Source organism: Camelus dromedarius, chromosome 35 (genome assembly GCF_036321535.1).
Source record: "Camelus dromedarius isolate mCamDro1 chromosome 35, mCamDro1.pat, whole genome shotgun sequence".
Classification (NCBI taxonomy): Eukaryota; Metazoa; Chordata; class Mammalia; order Artiodactyla; family Camelidae; genus Camelus; species Camelus dromedarius.
In genome coordinates this window covers 6,615,196-6,638,542 of record NC_087470.1, presented here as the reverse complement: position 1 = coordinate 6,638,542, position 23,347 = coordinate 6,615,196, and the positions used below count along the sequence as shown (strand labels likewise).

General features: G+C 43.3%; 1 long non-coding RNA gene across 2 annotated transcripts in view; it reads right to left on the bottom strand.

Annotated features, from left to right (window-relative positions):
- Window positions 1–1,590: 1,590 nt before the first annotated feature.
- Window positions 1,591–23,347, bottom strand: part of LOC135319993 (uncharacterized) — a 31,843-nt gene continuing 10,086 nt past the window's right edge. Inside the window, exons 1-4 of one of the 2 annotated variants that reach the window (XR_010379135.1) lie at window positions 12,717–12,729; window positions 4,098–4,196; window positions 3,825–3,896; window positions 1,591–1,792 (exon numbers count right to left, since the gene is read on the bottom strand). This is a non-coding gene — a long non-coding RNA (uncharacterized LOC135319993). Of the gene's footprint in view, window positions 1,793–3,824; window positions 3,897–4,097; window positions 4,197–12,716; window positions 12,730–23,347 lie in introns of those variants that run through there. The other variant, XR_010379134.1, reaches the window with a different exon arrangement.

Genomic DNA, 23,347 nt, shown 5'->3' with positions numbered 1-23,347 from the left:
TTGTGAAGTTAAACCTTTAACTTAACACGTGTAAACATAACATTTTTTCTCCTGTGTGAAGCATGTATACAAATGTCTTCTGAACATTTGTTTTGGTCTGTGTGTGATATTGTGTCTAAATATTTTAGAAAAGTTTTTAAAAAATCCAACAGCGGTTTTCGGAGCTGCGGGTGTTGAGGAGCTGAACTCACTTGTACTGCCGTGTTTCCTCTTCAGCCAGTTTCACCTTCTCCTCTGAGGCCAACAGCTGCTTCTTTTCCACCCGCTCACATCCTTTCATGTCCATCTTCCTGAGAGGGGAAAGAAACTCTGTGAAATTCTGCCAGTATCCCTCCCAGAAATTGGAGGGGAAGAATTCCATGTTCCTTTCGCCCTTCCCCATAAATGCTCAGGCTGATAAATACACAGGAAAGAATTAAAGGTCCCCCACTAATAAATATGAGAAAACTACACTCAGGCCTCTGGCAAAAGTTTGGTATCAGGGCTTTCCTTCAGCGTCCCCACCCCTACTCATTTGTGCATAATGTAAACACACAGGAAAAGCCCACGGGAGGTGTGCTCTGTGCCCCCCCAGGCTCAGGCTCCTGTGACGGGGACAGCGCGGGCTCACTGTGTTTCAACGTGGGAATAAGGGCCTGACCAAGTCATCACAACCGAACACACAGGATGGAGCAGGAGCCCATGACTTACCTGATTTCTCCCACTGAGAGCCCTGACTTCAGTCAAAGCCTGGGGCAAAACCTGGTTCTTTAGCAAATATAAGAAAATGTTTTCTTTTGAAAGCAGGTTAATAGGTGTGAATTCCATGACCTCTCCCTGAGAATGACAGGAAAATCTGGGCAAATTATGAAATCCATGATAGAACGTACCAAATTGCTAAAAAGCCAGGAAGGAACATGAGGCCAAGATGGAGAAGGAAGCCCCGAACTGGGTCCACCTTCCCCGGGGGTCAGAGGAAATGACTGAGATGCAGAGCAGCCCGGCAGCCGGTGCCGCCCATGCATGGGGACCACAGTCAAGGCAGCTGGAGCTCACAGCCCGTCAGAAAAGGTGATCCCCAGAGAGACCCACAGGCCTTAGCTGGGATCCACGAGCGCTACATGCCAGGAACAAAAGTGGACAGGAGACACACGGGCCTCAGGAGGGCTGGATGCACTGACTGATCTCAGCTGCTAACTGGGTTAACAGGATGCAGCGCTGCTGGTGCCCTGATCACCTGCCAGCTGTAACGCCCACCTTCTCTGCAGCAAGTTAACCTCACACGAGGCCTCAAATTTTCCTATTTTCTACCCAATGCCTAGAGTTTAATAAAAATGACAGACACATGGCAGGTCATGACACTTTGATGTGGTTGAAACCTAAGGACAATAAAAATGGATCTGGGGGATCCGGATAATGAAGTGACTAAATCTGGTCCAAGAACCCACTAAAACCTCAAACTAAATACAAACAAGACTCTGGTAACCAGTTAGGATGAACAGAAGCAGCAGATTACAGAAATCAAGGTCGAAAAATAAATGCAAATCTGTACTGATTGAATATGGTAAAGAAAATATGGTGGTAAGTATTCTGAAACATATTAAAATATCTACTTAATTTCACACATTCATTCACACGACATTATGTGTCATAATTAACACGGGAGCGTCTTACTCTTCCACGCGCCTGTTCGTCTGTCCACAAGTATCTCTAGGGAAGCGTGTGCTTTGCCGCAGCCTTTGGAAGTTGGCTCCCTCGCCCACTTGCACAGATCCAGACGCAGCATGGTGGTCTTGTGCTTTCTTTTTATGTTCTGGAAACATAAAACAATTGTCTTTGTGTGTGCACTGTGCACTCAAGAGCTTGGTTGTGGTGGGGAGTGAAGAAAGGAGAGAATCCTGAAGGCAGGAACCCATTTGTTACCTTCCCAGTGCAAACTCATTTTTACTACAGGTGTGTCTCACTTTATTGCCCTTCACGGTAACGCATTTTATTTTTTTTTAACAAATTGAAGATTTGTAGGAATAATGAGTCCAGCAATTTTATCAATGACCTTTTTTTCTGACAGTATTTGCTCATTTCTTACCTCTGTGTCACATTTTGGTAATTCTTGAAATATTTCATTCTTTATCACTTTAATTAAGACAACCATGACATTCTTTTAAGGCAAACCCTAATCTAGCATAAGTCCCTAATTCTCAGCAATTCCACAAACCCTGAGAGAGGTGAAGAGGTTTCAGAAGAAAAGAGTGAAGCCAGCAGGGGTTGGCCCATGAAGTTTAAGGCAAGATTTCATCTCCACTGCATACCTGTGAAAGGTAAGGCGGGAAGAGCAGACCCAGAAGCTGCTGCAAGTTCTCCAGGAGATGAAGCTAAGGCAGCTAATGAAGGTGGCTGCACTAAACAGATTTTCAATGCAGAAAATTACAAAGGGAGGCCATCCGGCAATTTCATAGCTGGAGAGAAGTCAGCACCTGGCATCAAGGCTTCAATGGACAGGCTGATTTTCTTGCCAGGGGCTAACGCAGCTGGTGACTGTAAGTTGAAGTCAGTGTTCATTTAACATTCTGAAAATCCTATGTCCCACGAGAATCATGGGAAATCTACTCTGTGCTCTATAAATGGAACAAAGCCTGGATGGCAGCACATCTGTTTACAACATGAATATTTTAGCCCACTGTTGAGACTCACTGCTAAGAAAAAAAAACCAAAGCAAACAAAAAACCATTTCTTTCAAAGTATTACTGCTCATGGACAATGCACCAGTCACCCAGGAGCTCTGATAGAGATGCATGAGATGAATGCTGTTTCCATGCTTAACACAACATCCATTCTGCAGCCCATGGACCAGGAGTAATTACGACTTTTAAGTCTCATTATTTAAGAAATACATTTTGGGAGGTTTGACTGCCACAGATAGTGATACCACTGATGGGTCTGGGCAAATGAATGGAAAACTTTCTGGAAAGGATTCACCATTTTAGAGGCCATTAAGAACATTCATGATTCTTGGGAAGAAGTCAAAATATCAACATGAACCAGGGTTTAGAAGGAATTGATTCCAATCTTGATGTGTGACTTAGAGGGGCTCAAGAGTTCAGTGCAGGAAGGAACTGCAGATGTGCTGAAAATAGCAAGAGAGAAGTGGAGCCTGAAGATGTGACTGAATGGCTGCAACCTCATGATAAAGGTGCAAGAATGAGGAGCTTCTTCTTACGGATGAGCAAAGAAATTGTTTTCTTCAGATGGAATCTACTGGTGAAGATGCTGTGAAGAAGGCTGAAATCACAAAGGACTTAGAAGAGTGCATGAACTTAGCTGATAAATTACCACAGAGTTTGAGAGGACTGACTCCAATTTGGAAAGAAGTTCTCCTGTGTGTAAAATGTATCAAACAGCATTGCCTGCTACAGAGGACTTGTTCCTGAAAGGAAGAGTTTACACTGTGACAAACTTCACTGTGGTCTTATGTTAAGAAGTTGCAAAAGCCACACCAATCTTCAGCAACCGCCACAATGATCAGTCAGCAGCCACCAACATCAATTCAAGACCATCCACCAACGAAAAGACAACACCTCACTGAAGGCTCTGATGATGGCTAGTAGTTTTTAGTAATAAAATATATTTTCATTAAGTTATGAACATTGGGGTTTTTAGACACAGTGGTATTGCTCGCTTAATAGGCTACAGTGTAGTGTAAACATAACTGGTACATGCATTGGAAAACCAAAAATATCATTTGATTCTATTATATTTATTTACTTTATTCTAGGGGTCTAGAACTGAAGCCACAACATCTCCCAGGAAGCCTGCATATGAGGTTTTCTTCCCAATAAGCAACATACCTTCCAGGCTGCAGTCCTCAGTCATCATGGCGCTCTGCATCGGACCCTCGATCTGGGCTTCAAAATGCCTGGCTGCAAGACAGACGTGAGAAAAGACTTTCAGGAAGTACTGATCCACAGCAATGTGAACGTACTTAATACAAGAGGATCGTACACTTGGAAACGGCTAAGATGGGTCATCTTCTTTACGTGCGTTACAGCACAATTAAACATTGACAAAGTGACGATCAGTCCTCTGAGGTAAGCATCTCTAGGGTGAGGAACGTCTCTTACTCTCCTCTCGCTGCTGAGCTGGACATCCTCCTGCACACGCACTTCTTCAGGTTCCACTGTGGCTTCGTGGACATGAGCTTTATTAAGAGCAATTTCAACCTAAAATGAAACATTTCCATTGATGACTAAATTCCCAACAAAAATAATCTGAACAGGTATCAACATTTAATCTTCTAAGATATGAAATTTTTTTCCTTGTGAAAGCTAATGTGTACAGTGGAAATCCTGCTGCTAATGGAGGCATTTTCCTCTGAAACTCCTGAAGTGCTCACTGAAACAGCATCTTTCAAGTTCTCTGGAGATGTTCCTTTTTCCAATATCTTCACACAGGACAAAACAAAGCATGTACTAAGATTTCAATGAAAACTCAGGATGATATACTTAAAAAGTGTAACTTACTTTTTTCAAAACCAAGTTATTTTGTTAAGTGCAAAACAAACCATAGAAAATAAATATATTAGCTCTGGTACACGTCCAAAGACTTCGGTGAGCATTCTCTCTAGAAGACATTAAGGCAGTGAAATGATTCTGAACATACACATTTTAAAGAGAAAAGAAAGTAAAGAAACAATCCCCTTTAAAATAGCACCCAAAGTAATAAAATATCTGGGAATAAATCTAACCAAGGAGGTGAAAAAATTATACACAGAAAACTATAAACCATTGATGAAGGAAATTAAAGAAGAATTTAAAAAATGGGAAGATATTCCATGCTCTTGGATTGGAAGAATTAATATTGTTAAAATGGTCACACTGCCCAAAGCAATCTACAGATTTAATGCAATCCCTATCAAATTACCCAGGACATATTTCACAGAACTAGAACAAATCATAAAATTTATATGGAACCATCAAAGACCTAGAATTGCCAAAGCATTACTGAAGAGAAAGAAAGAGGCTGGAGGAATAACTCTCCCATACTTGAGACAATACTATAGAGCTACAGTCATCAAGACAGCATGGTATTGGTACCAAAACAGACATATGGACCAATGGAACAGAATAGAGAGCCCAGAAATGAACCCACACACTTTTGGTCAACTCATCTTCGACAAAGGAGGCAAGAATATACAATGGAATAAAGACAGTCTCTTCAGCAAATGGTGTTGGGAAAACTGGACAGCAGCATGGAAAACAATGAAGCTAGAACACTCCCTTACACCATATACAAAAACCAACTCAAAATGGATCAAAGACTTAAACATAAGACAAGATACAATAAATTTCCTAGAGGAAAACATAGGTAAAACATTATCTGACATACACTTCAAAAATTTTCTCCTAGAAGAAATAAAAGCAAGAATAAACAAATGGGACCTAATGAAACTTGCAAGCTTCTGCACAGCAAAGGAAACCAGAAGTAAAACAGGAAGAAAACCTACGGAATGGGAGAAAAGTTTTGCAAATGAAACCGACAAAGGCTTCATCTCCAGAATATATAAGCAGCTCATATGACTGAATAAGAAAAAAATAAACAACCCAATCCAAAAATGGGCAGAAGATCTAAACAAGCAATTCTCCAAGGAAGACATACAAATGATCAAAAGGCACATGAAAAAATGCTCAATATCACTAATTATCAGAGAAATGCAAATCAAAACTACAATGAGGTATCACCTCACACCAGTCAGAATGGCCATCATTCAAAAATCCACAAGTGACAAATGCTGGAGAGGCTGTGGAGAAAAAGGAACCCTCCTACACTGCTGGTGGGAATGCAGTTTGATGCAGCCACTATGGAAAATAGTGTGGAGATTCCTCAAAAGACTAGGAATAGACTTATCATATGACCCAGGAATCCCACTCCTGGGCTTGTATCCAGAAGGAAATCTACTTCAGGATGACACCTGCACCCCAATGTTCATAGCAGCACTATTTACAATAGCCAAAAAATGGAAATAGCCTAAATGTCCATCAACAGGTGACTGGATAAAGAAGAGATGGTATATTTATACAATGGAATACTACTCAGCCATAAAACCCGACAACATAATGCCATTTGCAGCAACGTGGATGCTCCTGGAGAATGTCATTCTAAGTGAAGTAAGCCAGAAAGAGAAAGAAAAATACCTTATGAGATCGCTTATATGTGGAATCTAAAAAACAAAAACAAAAACAAACAAAAACAAAGCGTAAATACAGGACAGAAACAGACACATAGACAGAGAATACAGACTTGTGGTTGCCAGGGGGGTGGAGGGTGGGAAGGGATAGACTGGGATTTCAAAATTGTAGAATAGATAAACAAGATTACACTGTACAGCACAGGGAAATATACACAAAATGTTATGATAACTCACAGAGAAAAAATGTGACAATGAGTGTGTGTATGTCCATGAATGACTGAAGAATTGTGCTGAACACTGGAATTTGACACAACATTTAAAGTGATTATAAATCAATAAAAATGTTAAAAAAAAAAAGAGAAAAGAATACAAGTGTCATACGTCCCCTTACACAAGCTTGAAAGCATCTGGGACTTTCCCTGAATTTCGGTTTGGGGTCAAAGACAGCGTCTGCTCCATTTACAGCAGACAGGGCCGCTTCCTTCAAGTACTAGCACTGGGCATCCTAGCAGCTCGTTCTGACCCCCTGCATCTTGTGTTTCCTTATTCAGCTGGTCCTCTTCCATTGCCAGCCTGTCAAGCTCTTCCAGCAAGTCTTGGTTTGTTCTGATGGGCAGTTGCTTCTCTTTAACCCAACTGGAATCATGTCCCTTCTCAGCCAGTATCCACAGCCACCCCTAAGTTTCCTGTGATAGCAGCTGACCCAGGCTGGGCCCAGGACAAATGTCAAGCCCATGAAGAAATGTAGAACAAAGAGAGACCTTCAGGCACAAATATTTCCTCGCCTCCACAAACTTCCTCCTCACTGGACAATGGAAGACATGACTGGACGACAAAAGGAAAGCAAGGGTGGGAAACTGCTCATGCCAAAGGTCTCACAAATGAGTGTTCCTAGTGGAATATAAAGTTTTCCCAAATTCACATGGAAAGTTCTGTTTAACATAAACAAGGCAAGGGGCTGCACAGCTCGGCTAGTAACTTCCTTCACCTCTCAGGTGTTTCCTGGCATTTTCTATGTATCTTGGAAAGCGGTGTGAGTGGAGAGAAATCTCCCTAGGTTGTGGAAATAAGACGTATTTCCTAGTCTCTGAAGTTAAAAAGTCACAGAGGCTTTAGTCCGTGAAATTCTGGGTCATTGTTCACAGGGAGGTTCCGCTCCCAGGCTCCCACACTCTGCTGTGGCCAAAAGCAGGAGGAGCGGGAGCGCACAGCTCGCCCAGGGCACAAAGAGCCTCAGAAGCCCAGCTGTGGTCAACGTAGCAGCCAAACTCTCACTGAGCGTGGACGCTTGGCATCCTGACCCCTCGCTGCCTGCAGCTAAGCTCGAGCAATCAGAATGATGTCATTGAAGTATTCATTATCCCTCTCAATGGTTTTCAAGTTCTCCTTCAACAAAACATACTGAATCGGTAACAATTACCCATTACTTTCATTTCCGTTTTCAGAATGTAATCTGGGAAAAGAAGAGGTTTCTGCCTTAAACTTCAGTGCTTCATCAAAGAGCATCTTATTTTGCCTAATGGCCTCCTCTAAGCATTTCTTTGCATCATTCATCTGTCTATACAAATATGTAATAAAGGAAACAGAATTTACAAATATTCATTACACTGCTAGCCAAACGTATCTTGTGTGTGACCCCTTCCACTAATACAGAAAGTGGTGCCTTACATCTACGACATTTGTTTTTTTATTGCAGTGTAGTCAGTCACTATGTGTCAGTCTCTGGCATACAGCATCATGTTTCAGTCACACGTGTATGTACCTATGTCTGTTTTCACATTCTTTCTCACTATAACTTACTGTAAGATATCAACTAGAGTCCTCTGTGCTGTACAGAAGAGATTTGTTTTTTCTCTAGGACCCTTGCTGTGCATCTAGGCCCCTTACAGAGCACATGGAACAGGACAGTAGGATGACAGAAAAGAGCACCAGCAGCAGGACAGACAGCGACCATTGTCAGGAAGTGGACATGCTTCCTGACTCAGACACGAGTCATCATGTGAGGAATTACAGCTCAGTAAGATCCAGGCAGGACTCCACTGTAATACCATGTAAAGACACATTTTCCTGACCCTTAAAACATACTTCTTCATTCAAAACTTTAAATGATTACCAGAGACTGAGGCCTGCCCCCAACCTTGGCAATCTATTGGAATATCATCAGTGTCAACACTCCAGTGGCTACAATGTGGCTGTAGAAGAATGCATCTATGGAGGGTAAACAGGAAATCATGGGTGTTCCCTTTTCACATGTTGCTCAGGGTACACTGAGTGTCCCTGTCCCGTCACCCAACACACAGGCAGGGGCAGGTGGGCAGAGAGATGGGCTCACCAAATACTTAGTATTTCTTGCTTGCTATTGAAGAGAAGGGTTTATAAATTGTCATTTTCTCAATGAGAACATATTGTGGTTTTGTTCATTGGATTCTTACTATAAAGATAGTATTTTGCAACAAATTTCCATTTCAAAACTAATTTCTGTCCAAGTTAGTAATCTAAAAGGAAAAAAGAAAAGGGTTGGACTCCTGGATTCTGGCCCAGGCATGAAAATAAAATGTCCAGTGACTATAAAATTTCCTGTTATGTGTGACTAAAAGGACACTATCAGGTACTTTAGTAATACAGCGAGGATGGTCCTCCAGATGAACATGAGAAAACCAAAAACTCCCCAGAAGGCAGTAATAAGAGTAAGCTTCCACAGAAGTTCATAAACATCAGACCGAGGATGGAAAAGGAGAACCTGAGTACGGAGGACCTGAAAAGATATTGGAGACAATGAGGAACCTCAAAGACGCTTGCAGTACATCTGTCACAGGGAATCATCTTTAAAAACCCTAAACTACACCCTCAAACAGCTCCTCAGAGAGGCGAGAAGGGATACTTGAGTTCAAAAGGGGCAGGAGGATGCTCTTGGGAGTGTGCGCATGTTTACTGCCTTCATTTGGTGATAGTTTCATTGCTGCTCACGTATGTCAAATATCTGTCACACAAAATGTTAGAGATTTGACTTTGCTGGCAGATATATTGCAAATATTTTTAAAATAGTTAACAAAACTTAACTTACAAAGGCAAAGCCAACTTGAAAAAAAAAATAAGCTAATACAAACCTACAGGGCATGGGAAGCCTACATCTTCTATTGTATGTTCATTAAGTACCTGGACAGACTCCTATGAAATATCCTCAAAAATACACCCAAAATGTATGGGGTAAGAGCAATGAAGATATGTGTTCAAATACAGAGAGATGTACAGAGATGTATTTGTACATTTATAGATTAGACATGAATGAGAAAGCCAATCAGCTCTTACAATAATGACAAAATTACTATTCTGGCAAAAATTAATGATTTATTTTAGCCCAACTTTCTAAAAACCGTGGAGGTTTTCTTTCAATGTTCACTTTGTTTCTGAACCAGAGCATGTAATGTCAGACTTCTGAAATAAATAAGCATTTGTACAATTGAATAATCTTGTATAATATTTTCAAAACTATGAAAATGAAGTTACATAAAAAGAGAATTCAAAATAATCAGTACAAATCATTCACATGCATATTTCACAGTATTGCACCTACGTCCATTAACAGCCACCACAAAAATTAATTTGTATTTCTGGAATGTACAGTTACCAAAACAGAAGGCAAACACATAGTTTTGTAAAAGCTAGATTTCTAAGTATTATAGGAGGAAATAAACACACAATGTAATTTGTACTAATCTAGACACCAAGCTTCCATTTTGTGCAAATAAAACCTCTCTAGAAAGCAACCTCTGAAATCGGTAACATTGTCATTGCCAGCTGCTCTCACAGCTGAGATCAGTAAAATGTCTGCTGGTGGGAAACATGCACTGTCTTTGCGTAGCCGCTGTCTGAGAGAGCAGTGGGTCTCAGCACAAAGGACAGACATGCAGATCAAAGGCACAGAGAGACAAACAGCATCTAGTCGCTAACTGGTAAAACCCCCTCAGTAGTGGGCATGCTTGTCACACATGGCACTGAGCGCTGGCGTCAGTAGCTGCCTCCTACCTAGACTCTACCCACCAGGGCCGGTGGACTCAGGTTCGGACAGTCAGCGGCCATGAGCAACGGTGGAGGAGGACAAGTTTATCCAAATGCTCAAAGATGTGGTAGGAAAGAGAGCTTTACTAACCTATGAGAACTCATCCTCATTCCCTTTGAGGGAAAAAATTCTAACAAAAATCACCTATAAACACCCTCAGTGGGCTCAGAAGACACAGAACAGACTCTTCCTTGAGTGGAGGGTCCACGTGGCATGATTCTGCCTCAGCGCCGAGGTTGTTCCCGACATGAGTTCTTTCCAGGTCTCTAACAATCCGGTGCACGCCCATCACAACAAACCCTCTTACATCCATGGGCTGTGTTCTCAGTCTTTCTTTTTCTTGGATGTGGAGGTATTTCTTCTTGAGAGTGAAAATTTCACAGTATGTACAGGAATTTTCTTTATATTTGGACAATTCTAAGGACAGGCAGGACCCTTTCAGCTTTGGGGAAATCAACACTCTGCACATGGACACTTCACTAAAGAAAGTACAACAACTTGTCCACCTCCTGGTCATGTCGTTCCTAGGCATTTCCCCATTATAAACATCCCAGCAGGCTGCAGCCACTCACTTTCGCATCGGCTGGGCTGTCAGGGCTCCCGTCAACCTAGTTAGACACAAAGACCCTGGGGGCAGCCTCCAAGATGAGAAGGAAAGGGATAACTCAGAATTTACTAGAAGTCTAATAGAAATAAAAGCAAAAATAAACAAATGATACCTAATTAAACTTGGAAGCCTTTGCACAGCAAAGGAAACCATAAGCAAAACAAAAAGAGAACCGACAAAGTAGGATAAAATATTTGCAAAAGATGAGATTGACATGGGCTTAACTGCCAGAATATATAAACAGCTAATAAACCTGAATAAGATAAAACAAACAACTCAATCCAAAAATGGGCAGAAGATCTAAACAAGCAATTCTCCAATGAAGACATACAAATGATCAATAGGCAAGTGAAAAGATGCTCAATATAACTAATTATCAAGAGAAATGCAAATCCAAACTACAATGAGGAATCACCTCACACCAGTCAGAATGGCCATCATTCAAAAGTCCACAAACAATAAATGCTGGAGAGGCTGAGGAAAACAGGGAACCCTCCTACACTGCTGGTGGTAATGTAGTTAGGTGCAGCCATTATGGAAAACAGTATGGAGATTCCTCAAAAGACTAAAAATAGATTTACTATATGATCCAGCAATCCCACTCCTGGGTATATATCCAGAAGGAACCTTAATTCAAAAAGATACATCCATCACAATGTTCATAGCAGCACTATTTACAATAGCCAAGACATGGACACTAAATGTCCATTGATAGATGATGGGATAAAGAAGCTGTGGTATATTTATACAATGGAATACTACTCAGCCATAAAAAATAATACAATGATGTCATTTGCAGAAACATGGATGGACCTGGAAAATGTCACTCTAAGTGAAGTAGTCAGAAAGCAAAAGAAAAATACCATATGATATCACTCATATGTGGAATCTTAAAAAAAAAAAGACAATATTATTTACAAAATGAAAACAGATTCAGAGACATAGAAAACAAACTTATGGTTACCAGGGTGGAAGGGAGTTGGGAGGGAATAATTGGGAGTTTGAGATTTGCAGACAGTAATCTATATAAAGTAGATGAACAACTAGTTTATACTGTACAACATAGGTAACTATATTCAATATGTTGTAGTAATTTATGGTAAAATTAAGTATATGAAAATGAATACATTTATGTTCCTATATGACTGAAGCATTCTGTTGTACACCAGAAACTGACACACTGTAAACTGACGATACTTTAATAAAAATATTTTTAAAAATTATAAGGCTATTGAATATTTTTGTTATATTTAAATTTCTAAAAAGAATACACTTCAAAGAAAAAAAAGTTGCTAGAATTTAACAAACCAGAAACCACAGAGAACAGATGACACTTCACTGTTTAACAGACCAGCACCAACCCAATTCTGAGACCCCACTGCTCCCAGATATCACCACCAGGAAGGGCACATGCACAGGAGAGTGCACTGCATGGGGACTGGACCCGAACGTGCACAGCTTGAAGCAGGATCCTGACAAGCTTTCCAGGAGCCAGTCTCACTATGACTTCTAGTAAATAAGAGTTTCTCACTTTTTAAAAAACAGCTTTATTGAGATATAATTCACACATTCCCCCATTTTAGGTATACAACTCAATGGCTTTTAGTACATTTACACTTCCTTCTTTGATGCAATAAAGTAACTATTTCAGATTTCATCTTGTCAACCTGCCGTGTTTGGTCTAAGAGGTCCTGACAGGACCCAGATCTTGCTGAGGATGCTGGTGGCCAGAGCCGCTGCAGGCTGGTCAAGAAACCTGCCCTGAGGGCCTCGGTCTCCACCAATGATGAGTTACCATCAAGGACCCCGTGAGAAAGCAGTGAGTTAAGCACAGTGTGAAGGAGCCCAAGAAAAAGGAGGACACCTGATGCCCAATGTTTACTCACATTTGTGTTTCCGTATCCAATATACCCCAGCACGTGGGGCCAGAACAGCAGCCTCATGACCTCCATGTCATGGTCCTCTCAGGGCCCTGAGTCCCCAGGCAGGAGGTGGGGAGGTGGGGAGGGACAGGGACAGGGTGGGGTGGGGAGGGGTTGGAGATGGGATTGGGGAGGGAGTGTGACAGGAAGAGGGGTTGGGCACTTGGGAGGAGAAGGGGGTCACAGGAAGGATGAGGGTTAATCAAGCTCCTGAGGGGAGGAAGGATGGTTCAGTCAGGTCAGAAGGTCAGCAGTTCAGGAAAACAAACGGCAGGTCAAGCGGACTCTTAAGAGCGGCTGGAGGGGATAAGCCACCTCCCTCCAAGCCTTCTCCTGTCTGAACGCTGCCTTGGCAACGCCAGTGCTTTATGCCCTCTCTTGACCAATCACCTGCCTTTGCCCCGGCACCTCACAGTGGGCATTCCGGGTGACCTCACTTTTAGAATGTGTCCCACTTACCTGATCCCCCACCACCAACTGCCATCCAACCCTGGGTCCTCTTTGCAAACTTTTCTGACCTTATGCTTTCTGGTCCTGCCCAACCCAGGTCCCCTGTCCGCTACTGCTGGGTGCTCCCTCCTCCTTCTCCAAATTCGCAGGGTCTCCCTTGGGCAGTGGCTGAAAAACTTGTGGGGTAAAGAATGACAGAACCAAGAGGAATCACCTGCACAAGCAGAGCGGGAGGTCTTCACTCCCCCTCACTCAGCACTTCATACAAAAGGCAGAGAGAATGTCCACAAGACAGAGAAGACCTTAAGAGCAAACCATCTTAATCACATCACCACACCCATATGGCCTTTATTATTGGTAGTACACCTGTAGACGACACATTACTTTAAAATACGTGATACATACATAAAAATAAGCCGTATTAGTTTTGCCAAATATATATATATAACTATACAGTATAACTATATACTGTCATGCCTTCTACTCTGCACTTCAGTGATTCACATACGCACAGGTCCAAGGAGGCGGAAACCTACCCTGGGGGGGGTGCAGAAACAAAGTTGTGCTTTGGGGCAGTACTGGCTGCGAGGGGGCCTGAGAAACCCTTCTGGGGCGGTGGGAAGACTTGGTGTCTAGATGCGGGGGCTGGTGTTCACTCAGTCGGGGAATACTGAGCACGTGGGGCCTGCCAGTCTCAAGGGTCAGAGAGACCCTCATATCTGTCCCCGTGAAGTGGCCAACTGCTGACAGCGAGGAAGGGGTGAGGTGCCTGGAGTGGCTGTGGGAGTCCAGTGAGAGGGCCCCGCACTCATCCAGGCTTTGGGCCCCTGCCCTGCCCTCCCAGCTGCCCTCAGGAGCCCCAGTTCCAGGCAGCAGCTCCCTCCTAAGTCTCAGGAGCTCCCCAACCTGCCAGCAGTTTTCTTAGTGAGAAACGGGCAGGGGGCAGTCAGTGGTCTGGGATGCTCTGCCACTCACAAAGAGTTGGGTGAAAATACCTGGCTCCTTAGATGCCCCTCAATCCAATCCCCCAGGAGCCCCTTAAGCCCGCAGGGCCCTCCCTCCTTCCAGCTGAGGCAGGTGGCCAGCCCTGCAGCAGCTCTGTTGTCCAGGCTGGGCCACCAACAGGTCAAAGGTCACCAACAGGTCAAGGGGAGACTGTGCTGCCCAGGAACCGGGGATACAGTGGTGCAGCAGTAAGTACCAGCAGGAGCAGCCTCTGTAACCGGGCTCCTCCACTGTGAGCAGGGCCGGGGCCACAACTTGCCGGTGAGGGTGGGGGGGCTCGGAGAGGTGGGGCCCTGTGGCCCTGGACAGGGCTGGACCAGAGCCCAGGGCCTGGAGATCTGGGGGGAGAGACAGAGAGACAGGCAGGGAGAGAGACAGTGTGTGAGTGAATTGGAGAGAGAGGTGGGGGTCAAGTCCTAGAGAGTGACAGACGGTGAGCAGGCACTGGGTAGGGAGAAGCAGAGACAAGAGGAGGCAGGAAGGAAAGAGGGAGCCAGCCCAGGGTGCATGGTGGGGGATGAAGGGCCAGGGTGGCCTGACTCTGGGAAGGGGCCCAGAGTGGAGGCAGCAGAAAAGGCAGGAACCCTGGCCTCACAGGCCCTCCTGCTCTGAGGCTCTGACCTCCCTGGAGCTGAGGTCCCCAGGGGTCACCATACTTGCAAACACTGGTACCTCCCACTTTTCTTGGGACTGCTGGTTGCAGCCTGTGTCTGTCCCTGTTGGGGCTGACTTCCAGGAGCATGGGCTGTCCTTGGGGAGCGAACTCTGGAGCCTGCCCTGTGGGGAGTTGACACCGACTCCTCACAGACCCAGTGGGGTTGTGTTTCCAACCACACCGTGGGCCTTCCTGGTCCCACAGCCGGGCTTCTGGCACTGTGCTGGCCCCAGGGTCCCCCAGCCTGTAGGGACTGAGTCCCATCCAGGGTGAGTAGGCTTCAGGGATCCTGGGTCTCCTCCTACTGTCAATCAGAATTCCCTCCAACCCTCAGGAGTTGGGGCCCCCTATAAATTACCAATTAACATCATGTCAAAGGTATTGAGGTCTCACACTAAGCAATAAAATGTACCAACGGACCAAATTCAAAGTGCAGTGTTCCAACTACACAACACTGTCAATAACCCATTTTATGGACGAGAAGACAGAGGGGATGTGAATCACCTATGGGTCTCAGGGGTGGTTAGTGCTGTAACTCTGCCTTGAACCAAGGTCTACCTTGGAAAGGGATCCACCTGGAGCCCGTCCTGTGACCTGCTCCCTGAGGTTCTGAGGGAGACCATTGGCTTTGTCTTGGTAAACTCCTTCCAATGACATTAAGTCACGCAGCAGTCAGGACAAACAGAGTGAGAATGTGTTCATGAGCGCTCCTGACTCCTAACGGCAAGTCAACTTTGTCTCAGGAAATGGGTCCTCTATTATCATTAAGCCGAGCATCAAAGTAAATAAGCATAAAAATATAAAATCCATCATATATATGAATACTTTTAATTTAAAATATAAATAACTTTACGAACTATAAATGGGTGCACTGCTTTGATACATGACAAACAGGACATCACATATATTCATTTGAAAGTAGTGCTGTGATGGATGGGAATGTGGTGACAAGAACAGGGTTATTATTAGCAGGGAAGGAGGTCCTACAGCTCTCAGTACAGAGCGGGTATGTTTACAATGTTTCACCCCACGACCAAACTCTCACCAGACACACACACACACCCACACACACAGGCAAATGCACATAGATCCTAAAATTACAATCTACCTCCTGATCAGAAAAATGATAAAAATACATGCACACACCACCTAACACCACCACACTGACCACACATACAGGTCCCCTAATACCTTCTTAATACTTCAGTTCTGTGAGCCTCTGAAGTTCCCCTCACTTGCGCTCACCATCAGCTAACAGATAGAAATCATAAACAATATTTCAAGTCTGATTCATCACAGTTCCTCTAGGAACTTATTTTCTATTATTGCAAGTGTCAGAATATAAAATTCACAATTTCAGATGGAGTTTTGGCTCAGTAGTTTTCATGGCTAAAAGCTCCCACTGACCACACAAAATTATTGGCTCTACTTTTCTCATTCTGTGCTTTCTATGCCAGCTAAAATTTCCCTTTACATCTAATCAGTTTGGATTTCAATCAGCGGCCTGATACAGCGTTTTGTAGATGAAGTGTGATTGTCCTATAGGTCGCTATCTATTGGTGATCATTTTATTCTTTAGACTTAAACAATACAACTGACTTCCAACCTATGGCTTTTTGTAGACTCACAGCTTGTCCTGATCACACTCTGACCTCCTCTAGTAAGTGTCTGTTGAGAAAAATCAAGCCCACACACATGTGGATTTGACTCTACAGTGTCAGTACACCCACCCTTCTCCATTTATTTACTCTCAGTGGTCACTACTTTTCTGTTATTTGACCTAGAAATTGGCCTCCTCCTACCCCTACCCTGAACATCTCAAAAGAATAACCTAAAAAACTAAAGTTTTCATCCCACAAACTGTAATCTCATTACTAGTAGCCATAAGGGTGGCCTATGAATTAATTTAAAAGGATTAGAATGAATGTATGATAATTAGTTTAAATAAAAACATTTTGACTCATAAAATTATAATTAACTTCATAATTATCAAATGGCATTAGTCTACACTACTATCATTTTTGCATTTACAGCATCCTATATAGATACTAACATACGATCACATTTAATATCCCCGTTACTATGCTTAGATGGCATAATATCACCGTTATTCATTACAGCAACTGTCACCATGCTCAGCACCCATTCTACATTAGCTGGCGTATTACTAGTGCTCCCCGCCTTCATTTTTCACAAGCCTTCGTCTCTATTTGTCAGTGCCTCCTCTCCCATCAGCAACTTGTCTTCTTCCCCCAGCACACGTAGCCAGTAATTTCATCTATCCCAGAAATCATTAACCCCCAAAACCACATCATCACAATGCTAATCTTACTACAAGTATCCTTAGATTTCACACTTCACAATTGGTCACATTCTATAGTTAAATCAAAACAACAGTCAAAACCGTAATCATTGTTTACCCACTGGGAAAATCAAACAAGATGATTAAGTTCAGGACTTTATTTCTTACTGTAAGTACTCCTTGGATCACTTCCACTTGCCATTGCACTAAGTTTGATCCAGAATCTTTTTGGGGGGAGGGGTTATCTATCTATCTATCTATCTATCTATCTATCTATCTATCTATCTATCTGTCTATCTATATTTATGGTGGAGGTACCGGGGATTGAACCCAGGACCTCGTGCATGCTAAGAACATATTCAACCACTTGAGCTATACCTTCCCCTCTAATTTTGATTCAGAATCTTATAGGTTCGTTACATTCTCTAATCATTCAATACTAAACTCAGGCAGCATCCATTTCTTAATCTGGTTTCCCCATGACTGACATGTGTAAGCGTTTATGGTAAATATGCCCCCTTTAGGACCAGCTCCTTTGATTCCCAAGAGCATAACTGGAGTTTGATTTCCTGGACCCAGAGCACCTGCAGTCATGCTGCTCACACTAGGCAGCTGAGGCACATCACACATTATAATATTCAAGCCCTTGGAAAATGAGACGGCATATCCTGGCCTTATACCATCTTTGTGAGGAATAATCATGACAAGCCCCATCTGTCTGTGCCAGACAGACCTACAGCCGCTCCCCGCAGGGCCCCCCACCAATCACACACACTAGGAGCTGTGGGCATCCTTGTGCAGACAGCATGAGGTCACAGTGGTGCTCCAGCCCTGACAATCACCTGCGCCTTAAGTCACAGTTTGAACCACGCATCAGGCACCCCAGGCACAGGGTTCAGCACTGGGACGAGGAGCCCCCTCAGCTGGGATGAAAACCAGCGGGCTTGCTGGAGGGCTGTGAGAAGCTGAGCCCCTGCTCTTGAAGAGCCTGGGCAGAGACCCACTGACTCCCCATCATGGCAGGGACACAGCAGGCTGAACGCTGCCTGGGCTCCGGCCGGCTGGCAGGGGTGGCTCAGGCGGGCCCCCTGGACTCCCCCGGGCTCCTGGCCCCACCCTCCTTGTTCGGTGCTGCTCCCCACTCAGGCGGAGGCTTCCACTGCCAGTGAGCGTGTGCATTGTGGGAGAAAGTGGCGCTGGCCTGGGTGTGGCCCTGCCTCTGAAAAGACGGCCGGCAGTCATGGCCAGCTAGTGTGTCCCTGCACACCCTCTGCAGGGGACAGCACTAGCACCAGTGCAGGGCCTGCCATCCCCAGAACTCACTTTCCCTTGCACACCTGACAGGCGGGGGGGGCAGCTCAGGGCTGCAGCCCCAATATCTCCGGCCCTGACCCACCCTCTAGCCAAGCTGCTCTAGCCGGAGAAAAGGTTATACATAACCTTTATACAGATCCTTCTGTACTAAAGTACAGAAGGGCCACTGCAAGCCGTCAGGCCTCAGCCACATCCTAAACCAAAGCAGAGACTGCCATCACACCCAGGAGACCCCAACTCCCACAGAGATCGTGCTTCAGCCCCATGGGACCCCGTGCCACCTGATAGGGCTGGAACAGTCACTGAGCAGAGGAGAAGCCCCTGCTTGAACCTGGAACTGGCTCCAGTCCCCCTGACTCCAGCCCTGTGGCCCCCATTGCAGGGGCTGCCAGCATGTCCCGGGGAAGAGCGCAGCCCAGGATCACTTCAGGTCCAGCTCTTCCCAACCAGCCCGCTGGGCACAGCAGACTGCACAGGAACACGCTCACACAAGGACACATCTTTAACTCTGACAGGTAACTGTTTCACCTAATTTCACAGAGATACAGAAAGTTAAAATGAGAAGACAGGAACATGTTTTATGTGAAAGAATAAGAAAATCACCATAATGAATAGAAATAAGTAATTTACCTGACAAAGAGGTCAAAACAATAGTAGTAAGAATGATAGCTGAACTGGGAAAAAGAACAGAAGAACACAGGGAGAAGTTTTAAAAAGAACTAGAAAATATAAAAAAAGAACCAGCCAGAGCAGAAGTATAGGTAATACAGAAGATTAGGCAACACAGATGACCCATTAGCAACCCGGAAGATAGAATAATGAGAAGCACCCAATCAGAAAAGCAAGAAGAAAAAGCATGCTACACAAGGTTAAGGAACTTCTGAGGCAGACCAAGCAGAGTAACACTCAAATTATAAGGGTCCCTGAAGGAAGAGAGAGAAAGGGTGAGAAAATCTTTGATAAAATTGTGGCTGAAAACTCCCCTAATCTGAGGAAGGAAGCGGATATCCAGGCACAGGAATCAGAGAGTCCCAAAAGGGATCAGCTCAAACAGACTCACACCAAGACATATCATTATTCAAAAAGTGAAATTTAAAGACAATGACAGAATTCTAAAGGCAGCAAGAGGGAAATGTCACATCAAAGGAAATCCTTCATAAGCCTATCAGCTCTTCTTACTGCATGTATTTTTAAAATTTGCATGTATCTGCTGTTCATTGTCTAAGAAGGTTTAGAGCCTTAGCTTTTTTAACTTACATAGTTATTAAAGGAATAAAGTCAACCACAAAATAAGAATTAATTCAAAAATATATATACACCCCGCTATTAACAGCGACACTATTTACAATTGCTAAGATGTGAAAGCATCCCAAGTACACATCAACAGATGACTGGATAAAGAAGATGCCCCACATACAGGTAATGGAGCACAACTCACCCATAAGAGAGAAGGAGATTTTGCGATTTTGGCTTTTCATTCACTTTTTTCACTTCAAAAACCAGAATTTTATAACTGGCATAAACATTTCCATTGCATCAAAAACAACAAAACACCTAGAAATAAACTTAGAAAGATATAACCAAGGAGGTTACAGATACTCTGAAAACTGTAAAACACACTGATGAAGGAAACTGAAGATGATACAAAGAAATGGAAAGATATCTTGTGCTCTTGGACTGGAAGCATCAACATTATCAAAATGGCCATCTACCCAAAGCAAACAACTGTCAAAACACTCACGGCATTTTTCACAGAACTAGAACAAACGATTCCAAAATTTATATGAAACCATAAAAGACCCTGGACAACCACAGCAATCTTGTATATGTCTTTTTTTCCCCCTCTCTTTCTTCTTTTTGTTCTCTTTTCTTATGATTTGATGACTAGAGAAATTCCTTTAACATTTGTTGTAAAGCTGGCTTGGTGGTGCTGAATCCTTTTAGCTTTTGTTTATCTGTGAAGCTTTTGATTTCTCCATCAAATCTGAACAAGAGCCTTGCTGGATAGAATAGTCTTAGTTGTAAATTTTTCTCTTTCATCAGTTTAAATGTGTCGTGCCACTCTATTCTGGCCTGTGGACTTTCTGCTGAGAAATCAGCTGACATAACCTTATGGGAGCTCCCTTGTATGTCATTTTGTTGCTTTTCTCTTGCTGATTTTAACATTTTCTCTTTATCCTTGATTTTGTCAATTTGATGACTATGTGCCTTCACATGTTCCTCTCTGTGCCGATCCTGTGTGGTACTCTGTGCTTCCTGGACTTGGGTAATTGTTTCCTCTCCCAAGTTGGGTAAGTTTTTGGTTATTATCTCTCCCAAAATTCTCTCACATCCTTTCTCTCTCTCTCCTCTTTCTGAGACCCCTATAATGTGAATATTAGTGCATTTCATGCTGTCCCAGAGTTCTCTTAAACTATCCTCATTCCTCTTCATTTTTCTTCTGTTCTGCAGTAGTGATTTCCACTAATCTGTCTTCTAGCTCACTGACCTGTTCTGCTTCATTTAGTCTATTAGTTTCTTCTAGTGTGTTAGATCATTAAAATCATGTCAGTGATTTTATCCTTCAACTCTGGGTATTCTTTATATTTTCCAACTTTTTTGCTAAAAATTTGCTCTGTGCATCTGTACTCCTCTTGAGTTCTCTGAGCGTCTTCACCATCATTACTTTAACTTCTTTCTCAGATAAATTGTCTATCTCTTCACTTATTTCTTCTGGGATTTTACCTTGTACCTTGGCCTAGGAGATACTCCTCTGTTGCCTCATTCTGTATGTCTTTCTATTTATATTTTTAGGTAGGATAGTTATGTTTCTCAACCTTGGAGAAGTGGCCCTCTGTGGGAGACATCTTATGTGTCCCAGCAATGCACTTCTGTCGTGTCACCCAAGAGCCAGGGTCCAGCCAGTCCCACTGTAGACTCTGGCCTGTGTTTGTGGGCTCCTGCCACAGGCTTTGGGATTGTTTTCTTCCTTCTGATATCTGCTCCCTGGTGGATGAGGCTAGACTAGAGGCTTGTGCAGGTTTCTTGGCAGGAGAAGTCAGTGTCTGCCCACTGCTGGCTGTAGATTGTTCCTGGACCTCTGGTGGGTAGGGCCTTGTCTAGATGTATTTTTAGGTCAGCAAGTCCACTGACAGGTGGGGCTGTGTTCCCACCCAGTATGTTTGGCCTGAGGCTTCCCGGCCCTTAAGCCTACAGGTTGTCGGGTGGGGCTGGGTTTTGGTGCTAATGATCCAATCAAGATGTCAGCCTCCAGGAAAGCTCACACAGATGAACACTCCTGGAATATCAGGCACCAGCTTTTATATCCCCTGGGTGAGCCACAGCCTTCCCCTATGTCCCCAGGAGACATTCCAAAACCACCAGGCAGGCCTGGCCCTGGTTCCTATGAAATCACTAGTTCTGCCCTTGAACCTGGCACACGTGAGATTCTGCATACACTTCCCAAGAGTATGAAGTCTCTGTTTCCCCCAGTCCCATGGGGCTCCTAGAGCTAAGCACCCCTGGCCTTCAAAACCAGATGTCCTGGGGCCTCCTCCTCCTCCCAATGCTGGAATCCCAGGCTGGGGAGCCTGACATGGGGCTTAGAACTCCTGTGGGAGGGTCTTTGTGATTCACTCTCCAGCCTGTGGATAGCCCACCCAGGCGGGTATAAGGCTTGATTATACTATGAGCATGCCCTTCCTACCATCCTGCTGTGGTCCCCTCTTTATGTTTCCAGTTGAAGATCTTTTTTGCTAGGTTCATTTTTTTGATGCTTGTTTAGCAGTCAGCTGTGGTTTCACTGTAATCGCGAGGACAGGAGAGCTCATGGAGGCCTATCAGCTGTTTTTCAGCAAAGTGTCACTGCAGGCCAGAAGGAACAGCCATGATATATTTAAAGTAATTAACGGGAAAAACCTAGAACTTAGGCTACCTAGTCAGCTAAGTTATTAATCACAATTGACACACAGTTCAAGAGTTTCTCAGATAAGCAAAACCTGAGTTCATCAATCCTAAACTGACCTTATAGGAAGTATTGAAAGAAAGGTTTTCTTTACCTGAAAAAGACCAAAAAATAAGAACTTGTATGAAGGGGGAAAATCCCACTTTTAGGGCAAAAATGAAGCAATGGCTGTGAATCAATCACTTAAATAAGCCACTTCAAAGACTAAAGGACAAAAATTGTAACAACAACTATAATTACAGCAAACACTTATACAAGGCATATGAAGATATAAAAAATAAAAGCAAAAGCAAAAAAAGGGAGAGGAGTAAAACAGTAAATCTTTTAGAACTTATATGTCCTTAAATAACAATTACTTTAAGGAAATTAGATACTGTAACAGAGCGAAATATATGAACCTCATGGTAACCACAAATCAAATACCTACGTTAGATATGCAAAGGCAAGTGAGAGAAACACAGATATAACAATAAAGAAAATCAACCAACCATAAGAGAAGAGCATGAAGGAAGGACAGAGAAGAACTACAAAACCATTTGGCAATGTAGAAGGATAAAACATTAACATACAGAAATCAGTTGCATTTCTTTACACTAACAATGAAATGATAGGAAAAGAAAGCAAATAAATAAATAAATAAATAAAAAATCCCTTTTAAAATCACATTCAAAACAATAAAATACTTAGGAATAAATCTGGCCACGCAGGTGAAAGACATACATGGAGAACTACAAAACATTGATTAAAAAAATTAAAGAGAACTTAAAGAAATGGAAAGATATCACATACTCTTGGATTGGAAGAATTAATATTGTTAAAATGGCCATACTGCCCAAGGCAATCTACAGAGTTAATGCAATCCGTATCAAGTTACCCGGGACATTTTTCACAGAACTAAAACAAATAATCCTAAAATTTATATAGAA